We start from the raw sequence: 12,132 nt of genomic DNA, 5'->3' as shown, positions 1-12,132 counted from the left end.
GGTGAGGTCCCGGAGGCCAAAAGGAGCAGCGAGGGAGGGACGAGCAAAAGCCTACAGCACCCGGTATTCCCAGGCGGTCTCCCATCCAAGTACTAACCAGGCCCGACCCTGCTTAGCTTCCGAGATCAGACGAGATCGGGCGCGTTCAGGGTGGTATGGCCGTAGACGCCAGCTGCCGCCTCCTGGAGCCCCAAGAGCGTGAGGTGGGCGCGGCCTGCGTCTCCACACTGCTCCCCTGGCACGGCTGCGGGTGGGGGCTGCGGGGTGGGGGCTGGCGGCCTCTGGCCAAGCGGCCAGGGGCCCCGGACGCCTGCTGGGGCAGCCGGTCTCGCCCAGGTGGCCACTCGCTGGCTTTCTTCCCGAGGTGTCCCGGTGCCCGGACCAGGATCGAGTTTTCTCAGGGGAACATTGCTCAGTGCTCTCGGGCTCTTGTTCCTCTGGGGATGTGTCACTGCCTTGGCTAAGGCGGGGGTGTGGGGGGGGTGCACAGTTCTGGCCGCCCTCCTCCCTCGCCTGCGGGAGCCGACCCTTGGGCGCGTGGCTCCCGACGGACGTCTTGGGGACCTTTCCGGTCCTCCTCGTCCACAAAGCCCCACTGCCCCTCCAGCCCTCTGCAAAACGGCAGCCGCGCCCTTAGCCGACCCGCTGCGCCCTCCTCCACACTCTGGGCCTGGGGCTGCGGGGCTCAATCGGGAACATTTCCAGCTCAGAGGCCCCTTTCACCACCGAAATCGTGGAGACAAGGGAAAGAAAAAAACATCTCCTCCCATCCCTACTCAACGTCCTAAGAAATCCTATCCTGTCAACCCTCAGGCTTCCTAAACTCTACACTTTGTCCTCAGAAGTATTTACTTCTGTTCCCTTCTAATTTTTCTCAGGGTTTCGGCCACTGAGATGACGATCATGACGAAATGAAAATTCATTAAGAGTTGGTTTATAGAAAATCTTCTAGATGGCTTCATCCCTATGGTGAAACAACTGTTGTCTTACATGATTCTAATACAGTTAGGAGCCTACATGTGCCTGTGATGAGGCTATTTGGGGTCACTGACACTGACCCCTCAATGAATGGGCACTCTGAGGTTTTACTCTCAGGATAACCACTGATATGTGTGGATAACCTCTAGAGAGCTGTCATGCTGTCATTCGTTCCTAGATAGTAAGCATATCTGCATTTTCCAAGGCTGTCGGGCCCTCTAAACTACAAAATTTACAGAAACGCTGTGATCAAATGCTGATGGTACTGACATACTCTTCTCTTAGTTGCTAAGTTGTCCGTCAGAATTTTTACCATGGCTCTTTTACGTATTTGGAATTGCACTTCTGATCCTCCTGGGACATTTACAATCAAGCCCATTAAACAAACAAAAAAAAAAGAAACAATGAAAAAAGACTGTAACAGACAGGTACATGTCCCTCACACAAGTCAGCTTTAGATTCTGTTTTCTTTGTCATGGTTTAGAGGCCACTAGCTAAAAAGGGAGTCCTTCCAAGCCTGTTTGTTGTTTAAATTTGGCCAAAGGGTCCAGCTGACACTGACTCCCACCTGACCTGTTTGTTGCTCGACCCCCCCACACACATAAGACACTTAGAGAAAAAAACTAATCCTCACGTCGAAAGATGAAAACGACCAATCCAAAAACCCTCCGAGGAAACAGCTCAGAGACAAACAGTTTCTAGAGATGAGGGTGAAAGGCCTTCCAAGTTGAAATGGAGTCCCTCATGCCAGACCTCTCAACACCTTGGTTCTTGCTGGGTGCTGCTTGCTCACGCCTGAAACCTTAGCTACTCAGGTGGATCACGTTTCCAGGCCCGCCCAAGCAAGTCGTTCCATGAGACCTGTTAGAAAAAGCCAAATGTTAGAAAAGAGGATGCCTCGAGGAAAAGGAGACCGAGACCTCTACAGACGAGAGCACGCTTTATTTTGCCGTGGTGAGGGGCGTCCTGCACTCTGGACAGCCTGGGATGCAAGCCTCGCCGGGGGGGTGGGGGCGGGCGGGGACTAGGGGTGAGGAGGTTTTCCGGGGTACGCAGCCAGGGAGAGGTAAAGAGAAGTGTCCTTGTGGTGGTAGACAGCCAGCACTTGCAAGCAATCAGGAAGCGATAAGGGGAAAAGTCCTTGTGGTCTCAGGCACTGCCCCTGCCTTTCTTTCTATCACAGGTAATTTAGGCAGTGTGGGCTTCGGGGACCCTGGAGAGTCAACCCTTTAAAACCCTCACACGAAAAGGGCTGGTGGAGCGGGGCAAGGTGTACGGCCTGAATTCAAGCACTGGTACCACAAAAATCAATACGTAAATACGTAAATACATAAATAAACAAATAAATAAAACAAAAAAGTGGTTATGATGGATGCGTGTCTATCGAACATGAAAGCCCTCTAGGCACAAACTTCTATGAGTGGCCACGGCGTTGTACACTACTCGGGAAGAAGTCCCTATTTCTACCTGCTCCGGACCCGTCCTAGCATACTTAAAAGTGGTGTTTTTAGTTTTGGACATAAAACACAGGGTTTGTTCTTAGACTCGTGGACCACAGCCTTGGATTGACTTTGGATAAACACTGAAAGGTAGAGACACTTGCCAATACAGCCTATTACACAAAGAAAGACTTCACACATTGCAGAGAAAGGTACAAACTACATTGCCACCAAACGATCCGAAACGGGCAGCAATTCATCACCACTCACACTCAAGCAGGGTACAGGACCAAGCAAAAGGAAACGCGCCCTCAATGTCAGGGTTGCAACTCTTTCTGGGACTTCTCCTTGCCAATGTATTCCCGGGTGTGTTTGAATTTTGCATTCTAAGCATACTCCCCTCACCGTGAGCTCAGGCCCTGCGCCCGCTGTCCCCGTGACTGCAGGCACCGCCGTGGGAGTTGGGGCCCCACGGAGAGGTCATGCACACGCTGACCTGTGTTGGGTCGAGCGACGGAGCAGCACCCGACTGAGGTGGCCTGCCTCCCTGTCCCCTGGCGTCTTGCCCTGGGCCCAGTGCACCACCTTGTGGCGAGCCAGGGTGTGGCGCGTCCCAGTCTGGGGCCCGCTGGGCTGCAGACCCGCTTTCTCAGGGCTTTCGCACTTCCCTCACCGTCCGCCTGAACGTTTTCTACTCCTGCTGGCTTTCTGAGGACAGTTGGGGAGCGGTCCCCAACGTGGCCTGGGACCCACCCGGCTGGTGCCCAGTGAGCGGGCGCGCGCCCCACGAGAGTGTGGGGAGGGGAGAGGAGAGGATTCGGGGGCGTGTCTGTGAGGTGGGAGGCGTGGGTCTGGCGGGGTGGCGGGGAAGGGGTCGCCGGTGGTGGTGGCGCTGGGTCGGGGCGGTGAGGTCCCGGAGGCCAAAAGGAGCAGCGAGGGAGGGACGAGCAAAAGCCTACAGCACCCGGTATTCCCAGGCGGTCTCCCATCCAAGTACTAACCAGGCCCGACCCTGCTTAGCTTCCGAGATCAGACGAGATCGGGCGCGTTCAGGGTGGTATGGCCGTAGACGCCAGCTGCCGCCTCCTGGAGCCCCAAGAGCGTGAGGTGGGCGCGGCCTGCGTCTCCACACTGCTCCCCTGGCACGGCTGCGGGTGGGGGCTGCGGGGTGGGGGCTGGCGGCCTCTGGCCAAGCGGCCAGGGGCCCCGGACGCCTGCTGGGGCAGCCGGTCTCGCCCAGGTGGCCACTCGCTGGCTTTCTTCCCGAGGTGTCCCGGTGCCCGGACCAGGATCGAGTTTTCTCAGGGGAACATTGCTCAGTGCTCTCGGGCTCTTGTTCCTCTGGGGATGTGTCACTGCCTTGGCTAAGGCGGGGGTGTGGGGGGGGTGCACAGTTCTGGCCGCCCTCCTCCCTCGCCTGCGGGAGCCGACCCTTGGGCGCGTGGCTCCCGACGGACGTCTTGGGGACCTTTCCGGTCCTCCTCGTCCACAAAGCCCCACTGCCCCTCCAGCCCTCTGCAAAACGGCAGCCGCGCCCTTAGCCGACCCGCTGCGCCCTCCTCCACACTCTGGGCCTGGGGCTGCGGGGCTCAATCGGGAACATTTCCAGCTCAGAGGCCCCTTTCACCACCGAAATCGTGGAGACAAGGGAAAGAAAAAAACATCTCCTCCCATCCCTACTCAACGTCCTAAGAAATCCTATCCTGTCAACCCTCAGGCTTCCTAAACTCTACACTTTGTCCTCAGAAGTATTTACTTCTGTTCCCTTCTAATTTTTCTCAGGGTTTCGGCCACTGAGATGACGATCATGACGAAATGAAAATTCATTAAGAGTTGGTTTATAGAAAATCTTCTAGATGGCTTCATCCCTATGGTGAAACAACTGTTGTCTTACATGATTCTAATACAGTTAGGAGCCTACATGTGCCTGTGATGAGGCTATTTGGGGTCACTGACACTGACCCCTCAATGAATGGGCACTCTGAGGTTTTACTCTCAGGATAACCACTGATATGTGTGGATAACCTCTAGAGAGCTGTCATGCTGTCATTCGTTCCTAGATAGTAAGCATATCTGCATTTTCCAAGGCTGTCGGGCCCTCTAAACTACAAAATTTACAGAAACGCTGTGATCAAATGCTGATGGTACTGACATACTCTTCTCTTAGTTGCTAAGTTGTCCGTCAGAATTTTTACCATGGCTCTTTTACGTATTTGGAATTGCACTTCTGATCCTCCTGGGACATTTACAATCAAGCCCATTAAACAAACAAAAAAAAAAGAAACAATGAAAAAAGACTGTAACAGACAGGTACATGTCCCTCACACAAGTCAGCTTTAGATTCTGTTTTCTTTGTCATGGTTTAGAGGCCACTAGCTAAAAAGGGAGTCCTTCCAAGCCTGTTTGTTGTTTAAATTTGGCCAAAGGGTCCAGCTGACACTGACTCCCACCTGACCTGTTTGTTGCTCGACCCCCCCCCACACACATAAGACACTTAGAGAAAAAAAACTAATCCTCACGTCGAAAGATGAAAACGACCAATCCAAAAACCCTCCGAGGAAACAGCTCAGAGACAAACAGTTTCTAGAGATGAGGGTGAAAGGCCTTCCAAGTTGAAATGGAGTCCCTCATGCCAGACCTCTCAACACCTTGGTTCTTGCTGGGTGCTGCTTGCTCACGCCTGAAACCTTAGCTACTCAGGTGGATCACGTTTCCAGGCCCGCCCAAGCAAGTCGTTCCATGAGACCTGTTAGAAAAAGCCAAATGTTAGAAAAGAGGATGCCTCGAGGAAAAGGAGACCGAGACCTCTACAGACGAGAGCACGCTTTATTTTGCCGTGGTGAGGGGCGTCCTGCACTCTGGACAGCCTGGGATGCAAGCCTCGCCGGGGGGGGGGGGGGCGGGGACTAGGGGTGAGGAGGTTTTCCGGGGTACGCAGCCAGGGAGAGGTAAAGAGAAGTGTCCTTGTGGTGGTAGACAGCCAGCACTTGCAAGCAATCAGGAAGCGATAAGGGGAAAAGTCCTTGTGGTCTCAGGCACTGCCCCTGCCTTTCTTTCTATCACAGGTAATTTAGGCAGTGTGGGCTTCGGGGACCCTGGAGAGTCAACCCTTTAAAACCCTCACACGAAAAGGGCTGGTGGAGCGGGGCCAGGTGTACGCCCTGAATTCAAGCACTGGTACCACAAAAATCAATACGTAAATATGTAAATACATAAATAAACAAATAAATAAATAAAACAAAAAAGTGGTTATGATGGATGCGTGTCTATCGAACATGAAAGCCCTCTAGGCACAAACTTCTATGAGTGGCCACGGCGTTGTACACTACTCGGGAAGAAGTCCCTATTTCTACCTGTTCCGGACCCGTCCTAGCATACTTAAAAGTGGTGTTTTTAGTTTTGGACATAAAACACAGGGTTTGTTCTTAGACTCGTGGACCACAGCCTTGGATTGACTTTGGATAAACACTGAAAGGTAGAGACACTTGCCAATACAGCCTATTACACAAAGAAAGACTTCACACATTGCAGAGAAAGGTACAAACTACATTGCCACCAAACGATCCGAAACGGGCAGCAATTCATCACCACTCACACTCAAGCAGGGTACAGGACCAAGCAAAAGGAAACGCGCCCTCAATGTCAGGGTTGCAACTCTTTCTGGGACTTCTCCTTGCCAATGTATTCCCGGGTGTGTTTGAATTTTGCATTCTAAGCATACTCCCCTCACCGTGAGCTCAGGCCCTGCGCCCGCTGTCCCCGTGACTGCAGGCACCGCCGTGGGAGTTGGGGCCCCACGGAGAGGTCATGCACACGCTGACCTGTGTTGGGTCGAGCGACGGAGCAGCACCCGACTGAGGTGGCCTGCCTCCCTGTCCCCTGGCGTCTTGCCCTGGGCCCAGTGCACCACCTTGTGGCGAGCCAGGGTGTGGCGCGTCCCAGTCTGGGGCCCGCTGGGCTGCAGACCCGCTTTCTCAGGGCTTTCGCACTTCCCTCACCGTCCGCCTGAACGTTTTCTACTCCTGCTGGCTTTCTGAGGACAGTTGGGGAGCGGTCCCCAACGTGGCCTGGGACCCACCCGGCTGGTGCCCAGTGAGCGGGCGCGCGCCCCACGAGAGTGTGGGGAGGGGAGAGGAGAGGATTCAGGGGCGTGTCTGTGAGGTGGGAGGCGTGGGTCTGGCGGGGTGGCGGGGAAGGGGTCGCCGGTGGTGGTGGCGCTGGGTCGGGGCGGTGAGGTCCCGGAGGCCAAAAGGAGCAGCGAGGGAGGGACGAGCAAAAGCCTACAGCACCCGGTATTCCCAGGCGGTCTCCCATCCAAGTACTAACCAGGCCCGACCCTGCTTAGCTTCCGAGATCAGACGAGATCGGGCGCGTTCAGGGTGGTATGGCCGTAGACGCCAGCTGCCGCCTCCTGGAGCCCCAAGAGCGTGAGGTGGGCGCGGCCTGCGTCTCCACACTGCTCCCCTGGCACGGCTGCGGGTGGGGGCTGCGGGGTGGGGGCTGGCGGCCTCTGGCCAAGCGGCCAGGGGCCCCGGACGCCTGCTGGGGCAGCCGGTCTCGCCCAGGTGGCCACTCGCTGGCTTTCTTCCCGAGGTGTCCCGGTGCCCGGACCAGGATCGAGTTTTCTCAGGGGAACATTGCTCAGTGCTCTCGGGCTCTTGTTCCTCTGGGGATGTGTCACTGCCTTGGCTAAGGCGGGGGTGTGGGGGGGGTGCACAGTTCTGGCCGCCCTCCTCCCTCGCCTGCGGGAGCCGACCCTTGGGCGCGTGGCTCCCGACGGACGTCTTGGGGACCTTTCCGGTCCTCCTCGTCCACAAAGCCCCACTGCCCCTCCAGCCCTCTGCAAAACGGCAGCCGCGCCCTTAGCCGACCCGCTGCGCCCTCCTCCACACTCTGGGCCTGGGGCTGCGGGGCTCAATCGGGAACATTTCCAGCTCAGAGGCCCCTTTCACCACCGAAATCGTGGAGACAAGGGAAAGAAAAAAACATCTCCTCCCATCCCTACTCAACGTCCTAAGAAATCCTATCCTGTCAACCCTCAGGCTTCCTAAACTCTACACTTTGTCCTCAGAAGTATTTACTTCTGTTCCCTTCTAATTTTTCTCAGGGTTTCGGCCACTGAGATGACGATCATGACGAAATGAAAATTCATTAAGAGTTGGTTTATAGAAAATCTTCTAGATGGCTTCATCCCTATGGTGAAACAACTGTTGTCTTACATGATTCTAATACAGTTAGGAGCCTACATGTGCCTGTGATGAGGCTATTTGGGGTCACTGACACTGACCCCTCAATGAATGGGCACTCTGAGGTTTTACTCTCAGGATAACCACTGATATGTGTGGATAACCTCTAGAGAGCTGTCATGCTGTCATTCGTTCCTAGATAGTAAGCATATCTGCATTTTCCAAGGCTGTCGGGCCCTCTAAACTACAAAATTTACAGAAACGCTGTGATCAAATGCTGATGGTACTGACATACTCTTCTCTTAGTTGCTAAGTTGTCCGTCAGAATTTTTACCATGGCTCTTTTACGTATTTGGAATTGCACTTCTGATCCTCCTGGGACATTTACAATCAAGCCCATTAAACAAACAAAAAAAAAAGAAACAATGAAAAAAGACTGTAACAGACAGGTACATGTCCCTCACACAAGTCAGCTTTAGATTCTGTTTTCTTTGTCATGGTTTAGAGGCCACTAGCTAAAAAGGGAGTCCTTCCAAGCCTGTTTGTTGTTTAAATTTGGCCAAAGGGTCCAGCTGACACTGACTCCCACCTGACCTGTTTGTTGCTCGACCCCCCCACACACATAAGACACTTAGAGAAAAAAACTAATCCTCACGTCGAAAGATGAAAACGACCAATCCAAAAACCCTCCGAGGAAACAGCTCAGAGACAAACAGTTTCTAGAGATGAGGGTGAAAGGCCTTCCAAGTTGAAATGGAGTCCCTCATGCCAGACCTCTCAACACCTTGGTTCTTGCTGGGTGCTGCTTGCTCACGCCTGAAACCTTAGCTACTCAGGTGGATCACGTTTCCAGGCCCGCCCAAGCAAGTCGTTCCATGAGACCTGTTAGAAAAAGCCAAATGTTAGAAAAGAGGATGCCTCGAGGAAAAGGAGACCGAGACCTCTACAGGCGAGAGCACGCTTTATTTTGCCGTGGTGAGGGGCGTCCTGCACTCTGGACAGCCTGGGATGCAAGCCTCGCCGGGGGGGTGGGGGCGGGCGGGGACTAGGGGTGAGGAGGTTTTCCGGGGTACGCAGCCAGGGAGAGGTAAAGAGAAGTGTCCTTGTGGTGGTAGACAGCCAGCACTTGCAAGCAATCAGGAAGCGATAAGGGGAAAAGTCCTTGTGGTCTCAGGCACTGCCCCTGCCTTTCTTTCTATCACAGGTAATTTAGGCAGTGTGGGCTTCGGGGACCCTGGAGAGTCAACCCTTTAAAACCCTCACACGAAAAGGGCTGGTGGAGCGGGGCAAGGTGTACGGCCTGAATTCAAGCACTGGTACCACAAAAATCAATACGTAAATACGTAAATACATAAATAAACAAATAAACAAATAAATAAAACAAAAAAGTGGTTATGATGGATGCGTGTCTATCGAACATGAAAGCCCTCTAGGCACAAACTTCTATGAGTGGCCACGGCGTTGTACACTACTCGGGAAGAAGTCCCTATTTCTACCTGCTCCGGACCCGTCCTAGCATACTTAAAAGTGGTGTTTTTAGTTTTGGACATAAAACACAGGGTTTGTTCTTAGACTCGTGGACCACAGCCTTGGATTGACTTTGGATAAACACTGAAAGGTAGAGACACTTGCCAATACAGCCTATTACACAAAGAAAGACTTCACACATTGCAGAGAAAGGTACAAACTACATTGCCACCAAACGATCCGAAACGGGCAGCAATTCATCACCACTCACACTCAAGCAGGGTACAGGACCAAGCAAAAGGAAACGCGCCCTCAATGTCAGGGTTGCAACTCTTTCTGGGACTTCTCCTTGCCAATGTATTCCCGGGTGTGTTTGAATTTTGCATTCTAAGCATACTCCCCTCACCGTGAGCTCAGGCCCTGCGCCCGCTGTCCCCGTGACTGCAGGCACCGCCGTGGGAGTTGGGGCCCCACGGAGAGGTCATGCACACGCTGACCTGTGTTGGGTCGAGCGACGGAGCAGCACCCGACTGAGGTGGCCTGCCTCCCTGTCCCCTGGCGTCTTGCCCTGGGCCCAGTGCACCACCTTGTGGCGAGCCAGGGTGTGGCGCGTCCCAGTCTGGGGCCCGCTGGGCTGCAGACCCGCTTTCTCAGGGCTTTCGCACTTCCCTCACCGTCCGCCTGAACGTTTTCTACTCCTGCTGGCTTTCTGAGGACAGTTGGGGAGCGGTCCCCAACGTGGCCTGGGACCCACCCGGCTGGTGCCCAGTGAGCGGGCGCGCGCCCCACGAGAGTGTGGGGAGGGGAGAGGAGAGGATTCGGGGGCGTGTCTGTGAGGTGGGAGGCGTGGGTCTGGCGGGGTGGCGGGGAAGGGGTCGCCGGTGGTGGTGGCGCTGGGTCGGGGCGGTGAGGTCCCGGAGGCCAAAAGGAGCAGCGAGGAAGGGACGAGCAAAAGCCTACAGCACCCGGTATTCCCAGGCGGTCTCCCATCCAAGTACTAACCAGGCCCGACCCTGCTTAGCTTCCGAGATCAGACGAGATCGGGCGCGTTCAGGGTGGTATGGCCGTAGACGCCAGCTGCCGCCTCCTGGAGCCCCAAGAGCGTGAGGTGGGCGCGGCCTGCGTCTCCACACTGCTCCCCTGGCACGGCTGCGGGTGGGGGCTGCGGGGTGGGGGCTGGCGGCCTCTGGCCAAGCGGCCAGGGGCCCCGGACGCCTGCTGGGGCAGCCGGTCTCGCCCAGGTGGCCACTCGCTGGCTTTCTTCCCGAGGTGTCCCGGTGCCCGGACCAGGATCGAGTTTTCTCAGGGGAACATTGCTCAGTGCTCTCGGGCTCTTGTTCCTCTGGGGATGTGTCACTGCCTTGGCTAAGGCGGGGGTGTGGGGGGGGTGCACAGTTCTGGCCGCCCTCCTCCCTCGCCTGCGGGAGCCGACCCTTGGGCGCGTGGCTCCCGACGGACGTCTTGGGGACCTTTCCGGTCCTCCTCGTCCACAAAGCCCCACTGCCCCTCCAGCCCTCTGCAAAACGGCAGCCGCGCCCTTAGCCGACCCGCTGCGCCCTCCTCCACACTCTGGGCCTGGGGCTGCGGGGCTCAATCGGGAACATTTCCAGCTCAGAGGCCCCTTTCACCACCGAAATCGTGGAGACAAGGGAAAGAAAAAAACATCTCCTCCCATCCCTACTCAACGTCCTAAGAAATCCTATCCTGTCAACCCTCAGGCTTCCTAAACTCTACACTTTGTCCTCAGAAGTATTTACTTCTGTTCCCTTCTAATTTTTCTCAGGGTTTCGGCCACTGAGATGACGATCATGACGAAATGAAAATTCATTAAGAGTTGGTTTATAGAAAATCTTCTAGATGGCTTCATCCCTATGGTGAAACAACTGTTGTCTTACATGATTCTAATACAGTTAGGAGCCTACATGTGCCTGTGATGAGGCTATTTGGGGTCACTGACACTGACCCCTCAATGAATGGGCACTCTGAGGTTTTACTCTCAGGATAACCACTGATATGTGTGGATAACCTCTAGAGAGCTGTCATGCTGTCATTCGTTCCTAGATAGTAAGCATATCTGCATTTTCCAAGGCTGTCGGGCCCTCTAAACTACAAAATTTACAGAAACGCTGTGATCAAATGCTGATGGTACTGACATACTCTTCTCTTAGTTGCTAAGTTGTCCGTCAGAATTTTTACCATGGCTCTTTTACGTATTTGGAATTGCACTTCTGATCCTCCTGGGACATTTACAATCAAGCCCATTAAACAAACAAAAAAAAAAGAAACAATGAAAAAAGACTGTAACAGACAGGTACATGTCCCTCACACAAGTCAGCTTTAGATTCTGTTTTCTTTGTCATGGTTTAGAGGCCACTAGCTAAAAAGGGAGTCCTTCCAAGCCTGTTTGTTGTTTAAATTTGGCCAAAGGGTCCAGCTGACACTGACTCCCACCTGACCTGTTTGTTGCTCGACCCCCCCACACACATAAGACACTTAGAGAAAAAAAACTAATCCTCACGTCGAAAGATGAAAACGACCAATCCAAAAACCCTCCGAGGAAACAGCTCAGAGACAAACAGTTTCTAGAGATGAGGGTGAAAGGCCTTCCAAGTTGAAATGGAGTCCCTCATGCCAGACCTCTCAACACCTTGGTTCTTGCTGGGTGCTGCTTGCTCACGCCTGAAACCTTAGCTACTCAGGTGGATCACGTTTCCAGGCCCGCCCAAGCAAGTCGTTCCATGAGACCTGTTAGAAAAAGCCAAATGTTAGAAAAGAGGATGCCTCGAGGAAAAGGAGACCGAGACCTCTACAGACGAGAGCACGCTTTATTTTGCCGTGGTGAGGGGCGTCCTGCACTCTGGACAGCCTGGGATGCAAGCCTCGCCGGGGGGGGGGGGGGGGCGGGGACTAGGGGTGAGGAGGTTTTCCGGGGTACGCAGCCAGGGAGAGGTAAAGAGAAGTGTCCTTGTGGTGGTAGACAGCCAGCACTTGCAAGCAATCAGGAAGCGATAAGGGGAAAAGTCCTTGTGGTCTCAGGCACTGCCCCTGCCTTTCTTTCTATC

General features: G+C 54.3%; 1 long non-coding RNA gene and 4 other non-coding genes across 5 annotated transcripts in view; 1 reads left to right on the top strand and 4 right to left on the bottom strand.

Annotated features, from left to right (window-relative positions):
- The window catches only part of LOC141418921 (uncharacterized), a 518,407-nt gene that overhangs the window by 371,405 nt on the left and 134,870 nt on the right, over positions 1-12,132 (top strand). The gene's annotated exons all lie outside the window — the stretch shown is intronic.
- Positions 49-167, bottom strand: LOC141419164 (5S ribosomal RNA). The gene has a single exon (XR_012443820.1). It is a non-coding gene; the product is annotated as a 5S ribosomal RNA (ribosomal RNA).
- LOC141419162 (5S ribosomal RNA) lies at positions 3,370-3,488 on the bottom strand. Its single transcript, XR_012443819.1, has one exon. It is a non-coding gene; the product is annotated as a 5S ribosomal RNA (ribosomal RNA).
- Positions 6,695-6,813, bottom strand: LOC141419161 (5S ribosomal RNA). The gene has a single exon (XR_012443818.1). It is a non-coding gene; the product is annotated as a 5S ribosomal RNA (ribosomal RNA).
- Positions 10,024-10,142, bottom strand: LOC141419159 (5S ribosomal RNA). The gene has a single exon (XR_012443816.1). It is a non-coding gene; the product is annotated as a 5S ribosomal RNA (ribosomal RNA).

This window comes from Castor canadensis, chromosome 18 (genome assembly GCF_047511655.1).
Source record: "Castor canadensis chromosome 18, mCasCan1.hap1v2, whole genome shotgun sequence".
In the NCBI taxonomy this organism is placed as follows: domain Eukaryota; kingdom Metazoa; phylum Chordata; class Mammalia; order Rodentia; family Castoridae; genus Castor; species Castor canadensis.
The sequence above is the reverse complement of the archived record's forward strand: the minus strand, read 5'-3'. Positions and strand labels throughout refer to the sequence as shown.